The sequence below is a fragment of the Euprymna scolopes genome, chromosome 29 (genome assembly GCF_053919585.1).
Source record: "Euprymna scolopes isolate OS-2025 chromosome 29, ASM5391958v1, whole genome shotgun sequence".
NCBI lineage: Eukaryota > Metazoa > Mollusca > Cephalopoda > Sepiida > Sepiolidae > Euprymna > Euprymna scolopes.
In genome coordinates, this window is record NC_136510.1 from 2,863,421 (window position 1) to 2,885,300 (window position 21,880).

The 21,880-nt window shown below is 32.0% G+C and overlaps 1 protein-coding gene across 2 annotated transcripts in view; it reads left to right on the forward strand.

Annotated features, from left to right (window-relative positions):
- The window catches only part of LOC145252447 (uncharacterized), a 29,885-nt gene that overhangs the window by 2,597 nt on the left and 5,408 nt on the right, over positions 1-21,880 (forward strand). The gene's annotated exons all lie outside the window — the stretch shown is intronic.

Consider the following 21,880-nt stretch of genomic DNA (forward strand, 5'->3'; position numbering starts at 1 on the left):
AGTAAACGCACACATATAACCACCAATGTCTTTTTAGTTCTTCAGGATACAAAAACGTACTTTTATGAATATATTAGTACGTTAAATAGCCACCAAGTACTACTCTCTTGTCTTATAAAACTATATATATGTTGTTGTTCCCTTTTTTTTTTTTTTAAATATCCGTTTTTTATGTATATTGACAGACTTTTATATACTTAATTATCTTTAACATATTTTTGTTAATTTAAAAACAAAAACAAAAAGAAGAACGAACGCTAAACTATTTGAAATATCAATCCTTTTTTCATTTCATGTCTTTAAATTAAAAAAAAAAAACCTTAAGGATTTTAATTTTTTAAAATTTTAGTTTGCATATAAGTTGTTTATTTTAATTTCTTCTTTTTTTAATGCATATAAAAATGGATCGCTAATTATTTTAATCGATTAACTCCCATTAACGAGGAAATAAATTATTACAATAATCATAGATTTTATATATATATATATATATATATATATATATATATATATATATAGAAATCGATTACTGCAATATATTACAACTTGGATTATTCAGACGACCATTTTCATCAGTTTGGCCGATGTCATCTCCGACCTTCTTCAGGTGTATATTTTCAAACTTTGGAACCGTCTATTCGAAACTGGAACCCTTTATTTAATCCACTGGAGGTAGATTGTTTTTATTTTGTCAGCCATGACTAAGCAGAAATTTTAATTATTATTTTATTCTTAGTTATAATCGCCCGTAGTAAGAATTGAACCATCAACCTCCAGAACTGACGGTTACAGCCGACGTCTTCAACAGTTACACCATATGTCCCCGATGGACTAAATAAACGTGTAAATTTTAGATAGTATTTTCAAGTTAAAATTTTTACGGTATCTTTTGTTTATAAAATTGTTAGGTGAAAGTCCAGAAGACTTTTTTTTACCCCACCCCCACCCCGTGTTAAGAATGGGTTTTTAAACATTATTACGTGCTTATTAAGAATTATTTAATTTAAAAACAAATATATATATATATATATATATATATATATATTTATGATTTACGTACTCATTATGGAACCAAAATATCATATTCCAAAAATTACGTAAATTGATGGGGTAGTTATATATATATATATATATATATATATATATATATAAAATCGTTTTTAAATAGTTTTGAGCGATTTCAAGAGTACATTTTATCCATTATAAGGTTGATTTTGATCTCGGTAGTTAAATTGAGTTGTCTCTTTATGAATTTTAATACATTAAAAAAAGATTTTTCGGTATACCGATTTTTCTGTATTTTTTAAATATTTTTTATTATTATTAAAGTCGAATTCTAAATAAGAACTTAAAGTACTAGTGCACTTATTGATCCGTGCTGAAATAATAACGTTATTATTTAAAAAGCCATTATGGAAGGGAAGGTGTTTTGTACCTATTCTGTACTTTAACCTTACAATTGAATAAAAAAACACATCATATTATTTTTTTTCAGCACGGTTCGTAATCTGCATAAATACCAACAAATGATTTGGTTTAAAATTTTGTTGAGGTTTTCGAGTTAAAAAAAAAATGAACCTGTTGAAGGTTACGTCGGCCGAAACGTTGTAAAAATAACAACCAATATGAAAATAGTTGTCTGAATACTTGAAATTATCTAAATGTTACAAATGTTGCTTTTTATTTATTTTTAAGTAATAATTACGCACTTAAAATATATATTAACTCATTAATTATTTACGAAGATTGTTTATTTCTGTTTTGAGATATTTATTTATTTTTCAATTTCATATCTACTAACAAAAAATCGGAATTCTTATCCAGAATCCAACAAAAAGAAGACTACAAAAAAAAAACAAAAAAAACAATTCGATGCTTGTTAGAATAGAATCGACAGATCGATTTTTTTTTTTTTTTAATATGTCGTTTTAAGCAAAAACAAGGTGCTTGTCCACTTATCGAACCGCATTTCACGGGGAACGTGGACCCTGTGTAAACTGGTTTTAATTTAATGGCCGCTCCCTGGGGGTTTCTTTCACTTTCTTCGTACTTTTTTTTTTTTTTAATCGAGCGTGTATTTATTACTTTTTAATTTTTTTTTATTTCGGTCGACCTAGACGAGAGGATCCAAAATGGCCGACCAGGACTGAGATATGACACGTGACCGGATGTAAAGGAAGAAATATCTCATGTATTTAATTTAAGCCGTCGTTTCGTATCTTACAACATATACAACAAATAAATGTTAAATAATAATGAAACCTTACCAAAACAAAACGAAGTAAAAAAAAAAAAAAAAAAAAAATATCTGACAATTCATCGGCTCTAGCTGAAATAATTTATTAAGGAAACAACGGCTCTAGCTGAAATAATTTATTAAGGAAACAACGGCTCGAGCTTATACTAATAAATAGCAACTTACACACAAATAAATGTTAAATAATAATGAAACCTTACCAAAACAAAACGAAGTAAAAAAAAAAAAAATATCTGACAATTCATCGGCTCTAACTGAAATAATTTATTAAGGAAACAACGGCTCGAGCTGAAATAATTTATTAAGGAAACAACGGCTCTAGCTGAAATAATTTATTATTTATTTGTTGTATATGTTGTAAGATACGAAACGACGGCTTAAATTAAATACATGAGATATTTCTTCCTTTACATCCGGTCACGTGTCATATCTCAGTCCTGGTCGGCCATTTTGGATCCTCTCGTCTAGGTCGACCGAAGGTACCATTTGGGACAACAACAAAAAAAAAAGAGCATTATTTGAATGTGTATGAAAAAAGTGGGGAAAATATAATAAAAACAAATAAAATAAAAACAAATAAAATAAAAGTATAAATTTGGTGCTAGTAGTAGTAGTAGTAGTAGTAGTACACTTACTGACCCGCGCTATTTTTTAAATTGTATTTCGAAGTTTAATTAAAGTTTTATGTTTTTTGGGGGGGTTTGTATTACTGTACACATAGATTCGAAAAAGTTGTCAAAAAAAGAAATATATAACAAATAAATGTTATCAAAGGCAAGATAAGTTATTTCAGCAGGGTTCAATAAGTACAAAACTTAGTACCAAAAACAATAATACTTATTTGTCATGTTGAAAATAGTAATATATCCAAAAATTACGAAAATACATAGAGTAGAAAATTATTTATAGTTAAAAGAAATTTTTACGGAAAATTGGAAAGAAAAGCTAAAGCATTTTCCTTAGCTGTAAACACCTTGAAAATTGCGAATATAGGGGACATACTTATCTCCCTTTTACTTTAATGGGTGGCATTCGTTTAGCCTTATAGCGATAGACTTTTCTTTCTTTTTTTTTTTTTGCAGCAGTTGTTCTACCTGATGAATTTTCGTAATTTTTGGATATATTACTATTTTCGACATGATAATTAAGTTGTGTTGTAGTGTTGTAGTACAACAGTAACACTGTTGTTGTACTGTTCTGACTTGAAATCATGTTTTAAAAAAGCGATCTGTCGCCTCTATTGTAACAAGGAAACTCATGATGTATTGATGTAACGTACCCGTCACGGAACAAAAATCTCATATAACAAGTTTTCATACTTAGGCACTTATGTTACCGTGTTGAAATAATCACGTTAAGAAAGCCATTCTTAGCATGAGGAGGGGAGGGTGTTTTTAATTATTCTGTACTTTCACCTAACAATTTAATAAAAAGATATTGTAAAATTTTAATTAATTTATTTAAAAAGGCATCGTTTTTCCCCTTTTTTTTTTTTTAACGATTTTTCGCATAGCTATTAAGACCGACTTTAAAATCTCGGTTGTTCGAATTGAGTTACCTTCCTTAAATATGGAGGATCAAAATACACGATTATTGTTTATCATAAATTTTTAAACAACAAATGATTTTTGGAGTATGACATTTCCGATCCGTGACAAGCATGTACATCATAAATATTGTCCTGTATTTTTTTTTTAATTAGGTTGAATTCTGAGCTTGCAAAAAAAAATAAATAAATAAAAAAATAAATGTTGCAAAATTTGGCGGACCTGAAGAATTTTTACCCCCCCTCTCTATTTTTTTATTTACATCTTTTTTTCAAATTTTTTCGGCAGATTATTATCAAATGAATACTAGTCTACCAGATTATAAAAAAGAATTCAATATTTAAATATTTGTAGAAGCGCTCAGTTTCTAATGCAACGTAAATCTTTTTTCTTTTTTTTTTTTTTATATGGTAGTCACCACTTATCAAGGCCCGGAAGCCACTCGGGGATAAGGGTTATTGCGTGTACAGTAATCAATGGGACAATATCGTAGTAATCGTTAGTATTGAAGATTTGATAAAGTGTCTTACTTAAGGGGGCGGTTTATCAGGAATTTGTTAATGTTGGACTTGAAGACCTCCAATTTGTAGGCAGGTGGGAAACAGGCAAACGGAAGAGAGTTCCACAGGCGTGCACTTCTAAGGAAGAAGCTTTGTTAATGGAATCTACGTTTTGATTTAGGCACAGATATAGAGTGGGGAAAATTATTGACAGTGGTTTCAGCTAGATGGGTGTTTTTCGTGAAAGATTGGCGAGGGGGGCCAGAGATTGGAGCTCAGACGAGCACTTCCCATGGAAATAACGATAAAACAAAGACAGGCTCGCAACGTCTCTTCTGTGGGAGAGAGGTTGCATCCCCCACAAAGTCTATTTTGTACTCTGTCAAGGCAGGATAGGTTGTTTTTAGCAGCTCCTGCCAGTACACTATCCTTGAACGTACTTCGCTTTTATATAGATAGAGAATTGCATCAGTAATGAGATACCTTCTGGAGCGGTAGAATTCTACCATTTTTCCAGCGACCTTGACAGCAGACTTGATGTACGTGTTCCATTTCAGATCAGGAGTAAAGGTCAATCCCAGAAGCTTGTCAAAACATGGAGCCTCCCCAAGACGAGAGCCGTCCATTTCAATTGATGCCAGATGGGGATCAGAGCGTTGATGATAGGAGCTTGGTTTTAGATGCATTAAAAGTAACCAGCCACATCTTCCCCCACTGTACCACACGCTCAAGATCAGAGGAGAGAGAATCAGATTTGTCATTTACGACCTTTGATGTGTTGTCATAGATGGTCGTGTCATCAGCATAGATGTCAACAAATGATTTCAGTATATGATTTGGGAGATCATTGATGTAGATCAGGAAGAGAGTTAGGCCTAGGATGGACCCCTGAGGGACTCCAGCATTAATACCTGTGGGCCTCTGATTTCTGCCCATCAACCACTACTCTTCTGAGCCTATCAGAGAGAAATTATTTAATGATTAAGAAAATATTTCCAGTTATACCGTAACTGGAAATCTTGTGAAGTAGGCCCTTACGCCATACTTTATTGAAGGCCTTTGATATGTCAAGAGCAATTGCCCTAGAAAAGAAGCCTTTGTCGAGAGATTCACTAATCCTATGAGATATAACCGTTAGCCCATCTGCTGTAGATCTTGCAGAACGGAAACCATATTGCATGTCACTAAGAAGGTTGTTTCTGATGAGGTGGTTGACTACTTTATTTAATATGGATTCCAGCAACTTACTCATGACACACAGGAGACTTATTGGTCTATACTGAGAGGGAGATGACTTATCACCTGAATTCTTAAATACAGGACATACTAATGAGGTTTTCCAGGGTGTTGGGAAACACTTCTTAAGGCACCGCTTAAACAGTTTTGTAAGTATGGGGGCAAGTTCTGGTTGAAGCTTTTTCCACACTATAATTGGAATGCCGTCAGGGCCAGTAGCTTTACTGGAATCAAGGTTCTTGATTAGCTTGGTGACCTCATGCACAGATATTTGCATAGCGTGTTGTCTGTTATAGGAGGAAATATGGGGAGTTGATGGCCTTCGTTGCATAGGGTAGAATTAGCTGCAAATTTCTTGGCAAATAGTTTGGCCTTGTCGGATGCCGACGAGATTATCTCAGGTTCACTGATCATCCATTTTAGAACCGCTCGAGGTTTTTAGGCCAAATTTCATGAATTGAGCATTTTTAAAGCAGTTCACCCTTTTTTCTTCTGTTTTTTTTTTTTTAGATTATTTAAAAATCCAAAGGTTTTAAATAAAAAGGCTTAAAAATACGAAATTGGTAAAACTTGGTCTGAAAACATTGAGTGGTTCTAAAATGGGGGATCGATTTACTAGAACGTTGCATTAGAAATTGAGTACCCCCTACAAATATTTAAATATTAATTCTTTTTTCATTTTTTTTTTTTAATAATCTGGTAGACTAGTGTTCATTCGATAATAATCCGCTGAAAAAAATAAAAAAGAATAGGGGGGGGCAAGATTCTTCAGCTCCGCCCAAAATTTATAGTTTGAATATAGGATTGTGTAACTAATACCCAGAGTCCACTCAGAAACGCAAACCACCTAGTGGTATCAGTAGACGTTGTACTCGAATCCTAAACCCAAGGTGAAGAGCCATTGCTCAAAATAAGGTATTACAGAAGAGGGGACTGGGAAGCCATCAGAGAACGTATCAGAGATGCCCCATAGACCGATATCTTTTCTCTCCCTTCTGAACAGTGTGCCAATGAAACAACTGAATAGTGCGAAGCAGGCATTGAAGCACATGTCCCTGCACGGAAGTATTATAACACGCCCCCACTCACCTCCATGGTTCACTACAGATTGTGCAGCTGCCATTGCACAAAGACAGCATGCACTCTGCTGGTTCGTGCATCATAAGTAAAATGCAAATAGACAAAACTTCATCGATGCTAGAAATCATATTCAGAAAGTAATAACCACAGCCAAAAGAAAGCATGATGAAATAATTAGGGAACGCATTGAATCGCAAAAGATAGAAACTCGGGATTTCTGGAAAATCTATAATAGTGTAATAAAGGGCAATCAGTAATTCCCCCCACTATCCAATGACCAGAAGGTCGCATGCATGGCAACCGAAAAGGCGGGATTGCTTACTCTGTGATTCGCCTCCAACTCAACCTTAGAGCCAACAAACAACTTCCAAACTATGCGGACTGAAGCCAGAATTGATGATTTGAAAATCAACCTTTCTCATGTCTGCGATATCATGAAAAGCTTAGGCACCTCCAAGGCATGTGGCCTGATCTCATCCCTGCTATACTAATTAAGAAATGCTCAGCTGAGCTAGCCCCCCATACTTTCCAAAACCCTACAACAATCTCTTGTTGAATCCTGCTTCACTGATAACTGGAAGATAACTTCTATGGTATAAGTGTACAAGAATTCTCGCGAAAGAACTGACCCTTTTATCAATCTCCTCCCCCATCTTTGCTAAAATCTTTGAGACGCTAATCAATCGCGCACTAGTCCACCACTTTGCAAAAGCTAATCTTCTTTCTGACAAACAGTATGGATTTAGGCAATGTCGTTCAACTGCAGATATTTTAAGTCATCTCTGAATGCATATACCATGCAGTGGATAAGGTAGGTGAAGCCAGGGCTGTAACCCTCAATATATCCAAGGCCTTTGACAAAGTCTGGTATGAAGGGCTGCTAAAGAAATTCAAATCATACGGTATAACTGGACGAATATTAAATATAATTAGATTCTTCTGACGAAGGCCGGAGGAATAGCTGGCCGAAACGTTGTGGAAAACAACGAAAAAAAAAGATGAGAATAATAGTCCACAATAAATAAATTAATATTCTTGGACCTATCATACATTTAATAAAACACAATCAAATAAAAAAAAATACAAATTAAAAAGTGAAATCAATATATAATTAATAACATTTGCATCCAATAAAAAATAAAATTTCGCAATTTCACAATTTCTGGAAGCTTTCATCTTCAATGCATAATTATTAGGGATTGTTTTAGCTTGAATCGAGTAAAGCAACTGGTCCTGACGGTATTCCAAAAAATTTCAACTGGAACTAGCTCACATACTTACAAAGCTGATTAAACATTGCCTTAAGGAGAAATGCTTCTCAACACCCTGGAAAACTTCATCAGTCTGCTCCATATTTAAGAATTCCGGAGATTCGTTTTCAGCATACCCCAAAAACTCTAGAAATAAGTTTTTTAAGGTAGATTTTGTGTTGGTCTACCAGGCCACAATTACCGTCATTATACGTGCCGCTCTAAATAAGCATCCAATAAATTTATAGGAATACCCCCCCCTCCTTTAAACACATTGCGGCATACCTGGCGTCTCTTGGAAATGCTTATTTTTAAAAATTTTTTATAATTCTCAAATTATAAATAAAATAACACGTCTTATTTCCTTTTTATGAGTGTCAGTTATTAATGCAGACCCACGATAATATTGTGCTCTGTTTTAATCAAAATGAACTATTTTTTGGGTCTTGTTAAGATGGTTGACAAATTGATTTTTAAAAAAATATGTTGTTTTAAACAAAAACAATATTATGTACTTAATTGTCAAGTCGAAAATAGTAATATATCAAAAAATTATGAAAATTCATCTTAGTAGAACAACTGATACTGTATTTTTAGTAAAAAAGAAAAAAAGTATATCGCTATGGACAACAAATATGAACAAATAATCTAAAATATGCGTTCCGAGTTATGTCCCCTCGTTATTTTACTTTATAATATCAAAGAAAAATGCAGTGTTATTCAATTTTCTATAAAAAATACTTTGACCTAAAAATAACTTTCTACTTGATGAATTTTCGTAATTTTGGGATATATTACTATTTTCGACATGACAATTATGTATGTAATATTGTTTTTGCTTAAAATGACATATTAAAAAAATCGACCTGTTAAAAGAAGCACCTATTTTTTTTATTCCAGTACCTTGAGTAATCTAGTTTCAAAATGTTTTTATTTTTCGAAATGGTTTTATATAATAAAAAAATATAGTGTAAAAATTTTTAAGAAAAGCCGAACTATTTCACATCTGAAGTATTTTATTTTAGCAAAAAATCTGAAGAAAAAGACCGATTAACGTTCAATTTTCAATTATAAGCAAACTAGAAACCATTACGTATTCTTCACAAAGTAAAATATTTCAAAGAAAAGATTATTTTTTATGTAAACTTTTCAAGCCGTGCCACTATATTGTGTTCCGCAGATGGGCACTTCTATGGAAAGAAACTTTGTTCATGGAAATTACGTTTAGATTTAGGTTGAGAAAAAGGGAATCTTGAAATATATTTTTCTATGTATCTATAAAAGTGAGAATGTGTGTGTGTGTGTGTATGTGTGTGTGTGTGTGTGTGTGTGTGAGGACACTTCTCAACCTATATACTCAACGGATTTTTTGATCTATAGACTTGAAATTTGGTATATAGGATATTCAGACACGTGAAAAACTTTTTAATCAGTTATCATCTGGAAAAACAAGCTGCTAAGGGGTCAAATTAAAAAATTGGTATGCGGGAGTTGTCTGATTTTTATCTGTTTATCAACTGTTTCATGAATGTGCATGTGTGAATGGTTACCATGACAGAATACCTTTGTTAAAAATATGTAGGTTTGAAAGCCCTTTATAAAGATCATATCAAGCTAGTCTAATGGTTATCATACTTAATGTCTTTAGGTTTTAGTTTCGATCTTAGCTCGAGTTTTTTTTTTTTTTTTTTTACAAGAAGTGAACTGTTTAGAAAAAATATAATACTTGCATCACAGTTTCTGTATGAATTAAAATATAATATTTATGCATATTTTATGACCGGGCAACGCTGGGTGGCCTGCTAGAATTATATAAAACCATTCTGGAAATAAAAAGAAAAGAAGATTTTAAAGTAAAAGACTAAAAAATATATTTTGAATATAACCTATTTAAAAAAAGTAATAAATATATAATCCGCAAAAGAAACATTTCAAAGTAAAGACTTTTTTTTATGTAAAATTTAAAAATTAAATTTAAATTTTGTAAATATTAATCAGAAAGGACTTTACCTCAGTATACACTGGTATGAATTCTGTTAAACAAAAAAGCAGAAATCAATGTCAATTTATTTAACTAAATCCTATTTTTCTTTAAAACAACTTTTAATTATCAGGTGAGGATGGGGGCAGACAGTGGTAACAGGTTCATTATGGTTGTTACTTTGCTCTCCATGGCTGCCAGGGTCCATCAACTTTTGAAAGAATCTGAACATTTCTACTTGCCAACAACTACTTCTACCAACTCTTCTGCTCTTCACTTCACTATGTTGGAATTTTTTTTATTATTTATGAGGAATTTTCGTTTCTACCTTTCGTGCATATTTGTCTATTTTATAACAAAAAAATGTACCTATTTATCTGTGCACGCATGAAGATATGAAAATTAACATTTTATTTAAAATTTTAGGTAAATTTTGGAAGTTTCTAAAGTTTAATTTTTGTGTTTCAATGGATGTATATTTTGTAATAATGGTTTAAAAGTTAGGGGGATAACAATCTGACGTAACAAAAATGGAGATAAAATAAGTAACAATGTATAAATATTGATTCTGTTGATTCATTTAACCCTTATCCCCGAGTGGTTTGCGGGCCTTGATAAGTGGTGACTTCCATGTAAAAAAAAAAAAAAAAAAAAAAATAGCATAAACTGATGACGTCATTACTTTTCTTACTCAATTGGAAGTTCCTAATCTAATATATAAAATGCTATATGTCTGTCTCCATATTTTCAAACTCCGAAACTAAAGCGGCGCTAGGGGCCTCGAATGATTGGATTTTTTTATGGACCGTTCTTTTATGGGGCTTTAGCCAGTTAAAATAATTTTTAAGGGGTCAAAAATGGGTCCAAATTTTAAAAAATCGTTGTATATTTTGTACGTTCATCTTAGTTTATTTTTAATTTTTAATCAGTTCATATGCATGTCACATTGGTGCTGTGGTAACGTCACCAGCTTTGAATGCTACAGTTTTGCTTTTGGTTTCGATTCTAGCTGATGGCACCCAAATACTTTTTTTTTTTACTTTTGAAATGAATACATTATAGCAATATATACAAAATCTAGACAAATCAAAATATCATATTTAAGCATATTTTCCGCCGCTAGTGTAAATATATTTTTAGAAAATTTAAAACTTCTCTTTTGTTGGCGCTTGTCATGTCATTCTGGGTGTTAATAAATGTTTTTATTAATTTGATTTTTATTTTCAAAAATAATTCTCAAGTTAAATGATGGAAAAAGCGAATGTCAATTATTGTCAAAATATATGTCAACAATTTAAAATGTCAATCAAAATATTGTTTTGTTGTTCGTTAATGAAAGATTTAGACATATGTATAATATTAAAATGGAAGACGAGGAATCATCAGACAAAATAAGGAAAAGTTGAGGGAAAATTAAGGGAAAAAAATCTCAATGGCCATGGCATTTTGAAGCTAAATACTGTTAATTAGTGTTGAGCTTTTCTTATCTTGATAAGTTTTGCTTTGTTAAAGATTCACTCTTTGATAACATATATATATATCTATAATATAAAACTGTGTGTGTGTGTGTTCGTGGTCACGAATAGGCTCCTACATGGTTGACTATTTTAAAAAACTGATCACATATAATGATAGAAGATGTATCGAGACACAGGAATGGGTATGTTTGATCTGGCAGAACGGTGGTTCATTAAAATTGTGGGGTCTGCGGTCGCGCCTTGTCCACAAAGTATGGAAATAAAAAATTAAAAAAAAAAAAAAAAAAAAACGTCTACAAGTGTTTTTGATATAGATGTACATAAGAATACTTTGATAAGTATGTTTTAACTTAAATAGAGCTGGTATAATAAAATTGTGAGGTCTGCGTTCGTGCCTGGCCTCCATAGAATGGAAATAGGCACAAACTTTAATAAAGACTTTTTTTCATATCTATCTGCATAAGTATAATTTGATAATTATGTTTCAGTTTGAAGAAATATGGTATAATAAAATTATGGAGTGTTCGTTCGCACCTGACCTCCATAGAATCGAAATATGTCACAAAGTTTAATAAGGTTTTTTAATATAGATCCACAGAATATTGTGATAAGTGTTTCAGTGTGAACAGGTATGGTATAATAAATTATGGGGTTTATCTATTTTATTTTTACTTTCATCATATTTTGCTTTGGTTTTGATACACCCAAATTCGAAGCTATCTCTTCACCCCCCTTCCTTTTTATAACCTGTCATGCTTTCATAAATCAGAGTCTATTTTCTGTAGGCTGTTTTTGAACCCAGTCAACGACGGGTACTTTTGCTAGTATATATATATATATATATATATATATATATATGTGTATGTGTATATCTCTGCAGAATGCATGTTTGCATCTGTTCTTAATTTTTATATTGATACATTTATGAGGCCACTTTTTGCCCATGTGTATGTGGTTCTCGTCTCTGGGTGGTTTATACTTAAAAAAAAAAAAAAATTTATTTACTGTTAGGTCCTACCTGGTATAGTCTGAGAATTAAGTTGATCATGTTTTAATAATATACTAGCAGGGTGATCCGACGTTGCCAGGGATTGAATGATAATGAATGTTTCACATTCCCATATTTTTATTGTCATTGAAATATCGCCTATTTTTCAATCAAATTGACTGACTGCTCTAGTTGGGGACCCATCATAGTGCACCGGGAGGAAACTCACATATCTTTCACAGTGACTAAGTTCACAATACATTGTAGTCTACATTGCACTGTAGAGAACTTACTGTTTTTATAAAATTACTTTTATATGTAATGGCTTGAATTAAAGTTTAAAATGCAAAAGTTAAGTATCATACTTTAAGTGTGCTATAAACAGAAACATTCATTTCAAATGCACCCCTGTCATATTGAAGAACCTGCTGTTGATTTTATATGTTGGGCCTTTCAGCTTGTGTGATCATAAAACTTCTCAAATGCACTTGTGATATTAGGCTGTGTAAGGTGTTAATTTTGGTCAAAATCACCTGTTCCTTTTTTCATTGAATTATTTCATTTATTGATATTTATCGAAGACATTCTGATACAAAACCTATCTAAGAACACTGCCAGGCACATAAAGTACCTTTGTGTGAAATGTCATAAAAATCAACCCAGCTGTTTTTTGATTCCATAGAAAACGAACTCACAAATGCACACAAATTTCCTTTTATGCAATAGTAAAGAAGAGAGGAAGTAATTTACAAAATCATTGAAATGTCTTGCATGTTTAAGAAACGGAAATTCATCCTAGTCGATATAATTTAATTTATTTAGAAGTATTAAATTAGTTATGTTGTAGCTCGTGCTAACTGATTGGGCTGTCTGAAGAGAATGGCTTCCTGACCAAAAAATGCACGAAACATTGATATTATTTATTTATTGTGGACTGTTATCCTCATCTTTTTAGTTGTTGTTTCACGTTTCAGCCAACTATTGCTCTGGCTTTCGTCAGGTGGTAACCACACCGGGGCCCATGGCGCAGTGGATAGAGACGTTGAATCTCTACGGTTCCAGGTGAGAATTGTCTGAAGATAGCGGTTTCAATTCTACCCAAAGCTGGCGAGAGGCTTATTTGGCCAAAATATGGTGAGACGACAACAATTATGGAAGACAGTAATTGCGGAGTTCTTATCCCGTCGCGGTTACCACCTGACAAAGGCCTGAGGAATAGTTGGTCGAAACGTCATAAAACAACAACTAAGAACGATGAGGATAATAGTCCGCAATAAAAAAATTAATAAAGCAATATTCATCTAAATAATGAATTCCGATTAAATAATATATTGATGTTATTGTTTTTTTTTTCTTTTTTTTTGTTTCAAGATTCAATCATGTTCTACAAAGTAAAAAACAATAATTTTCCCCAACAAAACATCCAAACAAAACTCCATGAATAAATATTTGACGATATAAAGAACTTAAAGCATAAAAACCTTTTCCGAGATGACTAGATCCGATATTAAATAACTTGAAAAGGGTTGATATGTCGTAAAACAAACGAAACCAAATTGCAAAAATGATTTTTATTGTACAAAGTAATTTATTAAAATACCGCACTTGTTATATCAGAAACGACACTGCATTAAAAAACAACCAAAAGAAAAAAAAAAACTGATTGAAGACAAAAAAGATACCACACTTTGATCCCAACCAGAAGGTCTGGGAATCTACAGGAGAATAGTAACTTGCGAGAATAATTTGCAAAGTCTATTAATTTAATTATTTGTTGCAAAGACAATTTTATTTTCACAAAATTAACATGATTAACTTGTTTTCTAAGAAACTGAAATGCATTCTGTTGGAATTAAATTTAATCAGTAAATGTTGTATTGAAAGCTGCATTTAAAATAATCTCTACATATATAAAGTTGCATTGTTTGTTGCACTGACATTGATATTAAAAGCCCACTTCTCTATTTTAAAAGTGAATACACCTTCTTTATATACTTAGTCGTGAATATGAATATACCAATGACTTCAAAAAAGATAACTAATTTGCATATTTCTTTAAAACAAACTTTTATTGATTCACTGTTCATATTTTTTTTCTGCTTTCTTTTTGAATAATTAGTTTCATTTCATTATTATGCACAGTTCTATTTGTGCTTATTTTCTATTTTGTGCATAAGTACATCACATTTGGAGCTGCATTTTAAAGTAAATGTTTGTGTAGAACTGTCTCTACCAAACTACTCTGTCAAATTTCGATCTACAGACTTGAAACTTGATATATGGGGTATTCGGACATGTTGAACAAAGTCGACTTGATTTTTAGCTAGAAAAGGGAAAAAGAGAGTTGCTAAGGGGTAAAAATTGGAACTTCACAGGCATAATTTAACAATGTATATGTTCTGCGCATGCACAAATATGCATATAACTGTGTTAATTTTTCAAGTTTTGATATTAATATCTTGGTAACCCAGACAGTAGTGAATACCGCTAGAGAACTAAATGTTTTGATTTCGATTCCAGCTGATGTCACCCAAGTCATATTTTTTAAAACTTTTTAATGCAGTACTATATATTGGGTACAATATAATAATAATAATCGATAGAGAATTGGCTCTATAATAATAAATACGAAATCTGCATGAATTAAAATATAGTTAAACATATTTTATGACTGGGCAATGCTGGGTGGCCTGCTAATTTATTCTAAATATGATCTGTATTTCACAAAGTAATTTGTTAAACCGTTTGACTTGTTTTTTTTTGTTTTTTTTAAGAAATGGAAAAGCATTCTAGTGGATAAAAAGTTATCAGTAAACTTATACTGCACTTTGATCCAAGTTAGTATGGTCAGGAATCAACAGAAGAATCCTTTGAGAACAATATGCAGGTTCTATGTGCTAGCCATAATTATAGTTAGTGTTCTCACACACAACCAGTTTCTATAACAACCATCCTAAGCTGTGCAATTGCTATTTGATCGATTCCACAAAGCCATGAACACTTGCAAATTAACCGGAGTATATACATAAAACGATTGTCTTTCATTCGTTGTCCTCTTTCTCTCTCCTCACCATACAGACAGTCAAATAAACAAGCGCCACACGATTTTTATCACTTTTGATGCCTTAATGTACTGATGATGCTCAAGGTTCATAAGAGTAGTAGTTGAGGGGCAAAAATCAGAAGCCCACAGTATTAATGCCGATGTCCCTCAGGGGTCCATCATGGGCCCAACTCTTTTTCGGATCTACATTAATGATCTTCCAAATCACATCCTTACATCATTTGTAGACATTTATGCTGACGACACTACCATTCATGGTACCACATCTAAGACAGTAAACGACCAAGTTCTCTCCAATTCTCTCTCCTCTGATCTTGAGCATGTAGTACAATGGGGAAAGGAGTGGCTGGTTACTTTTAATGCATCTAAAACCAAGTTTCTCTCTTTACATCATCAACATTCTGATCCACATCTGGCATCAATTGAAATGAATGGCTCTCGTCTTGAGTAGGCCTCAAGTTTTGACAAGCTTCTGGGCTTGACCATTACTCCTGATCTTAAATGGAACACGTACATCAAATCTGTTGCCAAGGCCGCTGGAAAAATGGTGGGATCTTTCTATCGATCCAGTAGATATCTCACTGCTGATGCAATTCTCTATCTATATAAGAGCCAGGTACGTCCAAGGATGGAATACTGTTGCCACATCTGGGCAGGAGCTGCTAGAAAGGACTTGGCCTGCCTTGATAGAGTTCAAAATAGACTTCGTAGCCTCGTAGGAGATGTCCTTTTCTCTTCCTTGCAACCTCTATCTCACAGAAGAGATGTTGCGAGTTTGTCTCTGATGTATCGTTATTTTCATGGAAAGTGTTCGACTGAGCTTCAATCTGTGGTCCCCCCTCGCAAAACTTTCACAAGAAACACTCGTCTAGCTGTAAACACTATCAATAATTCCCCCCACTCTTTATCTGTGCCTAAACCTAAACGTAGATTCCATGAACAAAGCTTTTTTATTAGAACTGCACGCCTGTGGAATTGTCTTCCGTTTTCCTGCTTTCCGGCTGACTACAATATGGTTGTGTTCAATCTAACGTAAATAAGTTCTTGAGTAGCCGTTCCATATAAGTTATCAAATTTAACAAATTTTAATTACTAATGATTATTATATTGTCCAATTTCTACTGTACACTCTTTAACCCTTATCCTTGAGTGGCCTCTTGGCCTTGATAATGAGTTGATACCTATGAAAAAAAAAAAGAAAGAAAAGTCCAATGTGAACAAGTTCTAATTGAATCGTCCCCCTAAGTAATCCAAGTTACAAAATTCCCACTGTTTACTATGCTAAAATCACAATAACTAATGTATACCTATTAACCCTTATCCTCGAGTGGCCTCTGGGCCTTGATAAGTGGTGACACCCTTGTAAAAAAAAAAAAAAAAAAAAAAAAAAAAAAAAAAAAAACATTGCAATCTTCTCATAAAAGAAGGTCAGCATCTGGGTCCTTCAAAAAAGTCTTTTTTTTTTTTTTTTTTTTTTTTTTTTTTTTCCAGATAGTGACAATTCAGGTATGATTTAATTTAGGAAATGTGAAGAAATCACTATGGAACTAGATCGGAGGGAGTAAGTAGGATGAAGAATCCTTTGAGAACAATATGCAAATGAACATTTGAAATCAACTCAACATTTGAAATCATTTGAACATTTTTATCATTGATACCAACTCTTAAATATTCTTCTGCAATTGACAAAATTTCTGGTTTCATCTTTTTCACTTGTCTTACTCTTATACTCTGTAATATGAAAAATATTGATCAGTTTTTTGTAACTGATCAATCATCGAGAATAAGTGTAAGCAATTTAGACTCTCTTCTCTGTCATGGTAAGCATTTTTTTTTTTCTTTCATTAACTTCAATAGGGTTTCAGTTTTCATATTGATGGTAGAAGAGATCGCAAGTGCAGCTGCGACTGTTTGGCTAAACTTGGTCATTCCAATATTGATTTTACGCTAACCAAGGAAACTCGCTCGATCATTTCTGACAGTTTTGATTGACGAATAACCGATTCATTTGTAATTTATGACTAATTTCATTTTGCGATTGTTTTCATATTTTTCTGGTTTTATATATATTGAAAGTGTGTATAAATTGCATCAAAACTTCATATTGACTGCATCAAAACTTCATATTGACTGCATTAAAACTTCATATCGACTGCATTAAAACCCATTTCATAAATTTCTCCATTCAATATTTATATCATTATCTCAATTTTCGCCTTTTAATCTTCTCGACCACTGATTACCATGACAAATAACAGACTGCCTGAGAGCTCATCATTTGAACTCTTTGGCTTGACATTCGTAGGTAACATCAGTGAGAATACATTGAGGACATTGCCAAAGCTGCTGCAAAGAAGGTGGACTCTTTCCCATGCTAGAAAATTACTCACACGTGAAAGTATCCTGTATCTTTACAAAGCTACTATTTGTGCATCGAGTATTGTTGCTGCATGTCAGCTGCTGCATCTAACGCTAATCTCTCTTAGACACGGTTCAAAAAAGTCTCCAATTTAATAGATTCTGTACTATCGGCTAAGTTCCAACTTTCAATTGATACACCATCAATCCATTCCTCGTCAACTTGCATGTTTACTTTGTCTAACAACTATTCATTCATGGCTGGGAAAAATAGCTCCATGCATTGTTTTCTGTGTTGTACACTTTCATGTAATGGTTGCATCAAACAACAGCATGAAACGTTCTGCAGCTTTGCTCTAAATTTGAAGTTTTATTTCTTGTATTGAAATATTGAAAACATTTTCTAAAAGTATGACAATTTGATTGAAAAATGTTTCCAATTGAGCAACTGTTCTCATCCATTTTCAAATTTATTTAAAATCGGAAAAATATCATAATTAAGTAAAACTATGAATAAATACTGTCTTTTGCATTTTAGAAGAATTTTTATGTTGATCCCTTTTTAGATGATCTAAATAATCTTATATCATCATGAGTCGCATTTTCTGCTTGGTGTGGATTGCAAATTCACGTGACTTATTTTTTGCCATTCCATTCTGATCCAGGGCAAGTTAATTAATCAATGCCCAACTGTCGAGAGATGTCCAATCAAAAACATTTTCTCTCCATCTTCTCCTTGGCTTTCTCTACCTCGTTTGCCTTCTAACATAACTTCAAAGCATAACTTTGACAGGCCAGTGGTTGACATCACTAAAAAGTTTAAGGGTTTTACTTTGAATTTTATCAAATAGACAAGGTAGGGAAGTAGTTTGATGGAGGATGTTTGTTTGTTTGTTTTTTTTTTGTTTTTTTTAATCAGGCGATGTCCCATAATGAAACGCATTATGTGATTTTGAAACACCTCAATGCAATTGTTTAGTCCATGTAATACGCTAATCTAATATACAGATTTTAATTCTTTTATTTCTTATCAAAATCATCTTTTCATAATCTCTACAGCTTTATATGGTTCTAAAATATTTGTTTTTTAATTTCTTTATTGAATACAAAAAAAAAAAAACGTTCACCATAAACAAAGTTTTTATTTTTGTTTTTTGTTTTTCGAAGTAGGTAAACATTTTTCATTGGCTAATCGAAAAATAACTTCGTCATTGGCTGTTCGAAAGATGGATTTTATAATTTTTATAAAAATCTTCACTTTCAGCGTCCTGACAAAATGAATTTGTCAGTATAGATTAACGTTTTATAAAATCATGAAGTTTTTTCATATATAAAAAAAGAAATGTGTTTCCTTTTTCTACTGATCATTACGGCGTCTTAAATTGTCCTAAATTATCTGCAACAAAACAACATTACATTAGTAAATACTAGTTATCTCCCTTAGATAAACACCAAATCCCAAACAACCGCCCACTGTTCAGGGTTAAATGCAACACATTGTTGTCAAAGCTTGCTGCTCCAAAATCTGAATGGGCTCAGTCTTTGAAAAACAAACTTTTTATTCCAGTAGCATCTCATTTGCATATGCTCTCTGAGAATTCACGTTTGCATGATCATTGAGGATAAACTTAATTGAGCATCATTTTGTTTTTTCTTTTATTCAACAGCTGAATGCAACAAGATGCACAAACATGCAGGCGTTTTTGAGAGAAGTAATATGTCACACTTATTACTAGTGGTGAGACGATTAATCGGAATCGTTAATCGTAAGAATCGTGTATTTTGGGAGGTATCGGAATCGGAATCGCATCGTTAAAAAATACCTTAATTTTCCGATTCCTTCATTACGATTCTTTTAGTCTGATGTTGAAAAAAAGAAAAAAAAAATCCTGATATTTCTAACCGCAAGAGAGAAATAAAAAGAAACCAAAGAAATTCATTATTAACAGGGCAATGCTTAGTGCCCCTCCCTTACAAGGTTCATTCATTCAGATCTATTGTAATCAAAACTACAAAAGAGTTAACTTGAAAAGAAGTATGCAGGGCTCTACATTGCGAGTAAAAATAAAAAAAACGCTTATCTTTTTGGTGATTGTTTTTTTTTACTGACAAATCTTCTAATAGTGAATGAAAATGCTTTTTCAACTTATATTTTCTTAAAATAAAACGAGCAAAGTCAAATTATTTAAACAGTAAAAGGTTTAATAGAACAATATACTTTTTTTTTTCTTTTTTTAAAAGAAGGCTTTTGAAAGAAATATCTCTAAAATGAAATTGATCACGTATTATTTCGCAAAGTTTTGACAGTAGTCGGTTTCTTTTGAAGTTTCAAAAAAATCGACCCCATACCTATCTCTTCCAAACCTAAAGTTATTAAATAACCCCTTCGTTAATTTAAGGGTATTTAATTCAATTCAGTCAAGTTTTTTTTTTTTAATTTCATTGAAATAAAATCCATTATTTTTTTTTTTTTCTCCAGAAAGATAAAACCCTGAATTTGATTATATTAAAAGCAGAATAATATAATCTTTTTTCTAGAATTTTAAATTGAAAATTAAAAGTGTTTTGCACAGTTCTTTCTTTGCCGAACGAAAAAGAAATTAATATATATATTTTTAAAAGGTTTTGTAATCAGTTAATTTTTATGTCTAAATAACATTTACGATTAATTAAATGATTTCATTTTTAAAAGTATTTATAAATAGAATTTTACTAAGGACTTATAGTTGGGTTTGTATTACTGTACACATAGATTCGAAAAAGTTGTCAAAAAACAAATATATCACAAATAAATGTTATCAAAGGCAAGATAAGTTATTTTTCTACCTAACTGGATATATTTTTCGGGTTTTTATTCAATGTAACATGTTTATTCAGCTCGAAAACCATACAGTGTTTACCGATGTATTGGAAAATTAAAAATGGCGCCCGACACTCTCTTTAACACGGTAAGTTTGGGAAAAGATGTTATAAATAATAAACTATACAAAATACTGCTAGAAACTCGCTCAATATATGTTACCGTGACATATTTTGATATATATTCGGTGTTTTTTTTTTAATAGTATTTTGTCTAGTTTATTATTTATAACACTTTTTCCCGAACTTACCATGTTAAAGAGAGTGTCGGGCGCTATTTTGAATTTTCCAATACATCGGTAAACACTGCATGTTTTTCGAGCTGAATAAACATGTTACATTGAATAAAAACAAAAAAAATGTATCCAGTTTGGTAGAAAAGTAACTTATCTTGCCTTTGATATTTGTTTGTTATATATTTGTTTTTTGACAACTTTTTCGAATCTATGTGTACAGTAATACAAACCCGGTTATTTTGTATCTACGGCGCCATGTCACGTGGTATATTGTTTTTTTTTTTTTTCATTACGCATGTTCATTTATAAATTATTAAATTAAATATTTATCTTTTTTATATTTAATTAGTATATATTTTCTTTTTCTTCCGCTATATTTTTTTTATTTAAGTCATTAAATCTGTTAATTATGAGGACCAAAATAATGAATCGTGTGTATTTATTCTCTAATTTTCTTGTTTTTGTTCTGTTATATAAATTCTATTTTATTTGTTTTTTCTCTGAAGGATAAATTCTATTTTCTTTGAGTTATTTTTTCTGTATTCCAATTAAGTAAAATAAATTTTCTCTAGAATACATTTTGCTAATTTTCCCGTTTAGTTTGCTATATGATAATTTTATTTAATCCAAAAAACGACGGTGTAGACATAAAATATCTCTTCCAAAGTTAGGGAACATATTTGGGAACTACCGACCATAAGTATAAAACTACCTGGTATATTTCAAAACAATAAATTCCCTAGGAATCGGAATCGTACTTGGTATCGGAATCGTTAATCAATATTTTCCTGGAATCGGAATCGGAATCGGAATCGTATAAAAATTAGGAATCGTCCCAACACTACTTATTACAATGCTCTCCCCCTTTTCTTTAGGCCGACTGGTGAGGTGACAATATGCTTTGTGCCAAACTTCTGTCAACTGTTTCGATTTTGTTCAAACGTGTTTGATGACATGTCGTTTTACACATTTCAAGGTGTTATTAAGATAAATTATTGTTTTTGCCTTATTCAAACAACTGATTGGATTCTGCAATTGGCTATTTA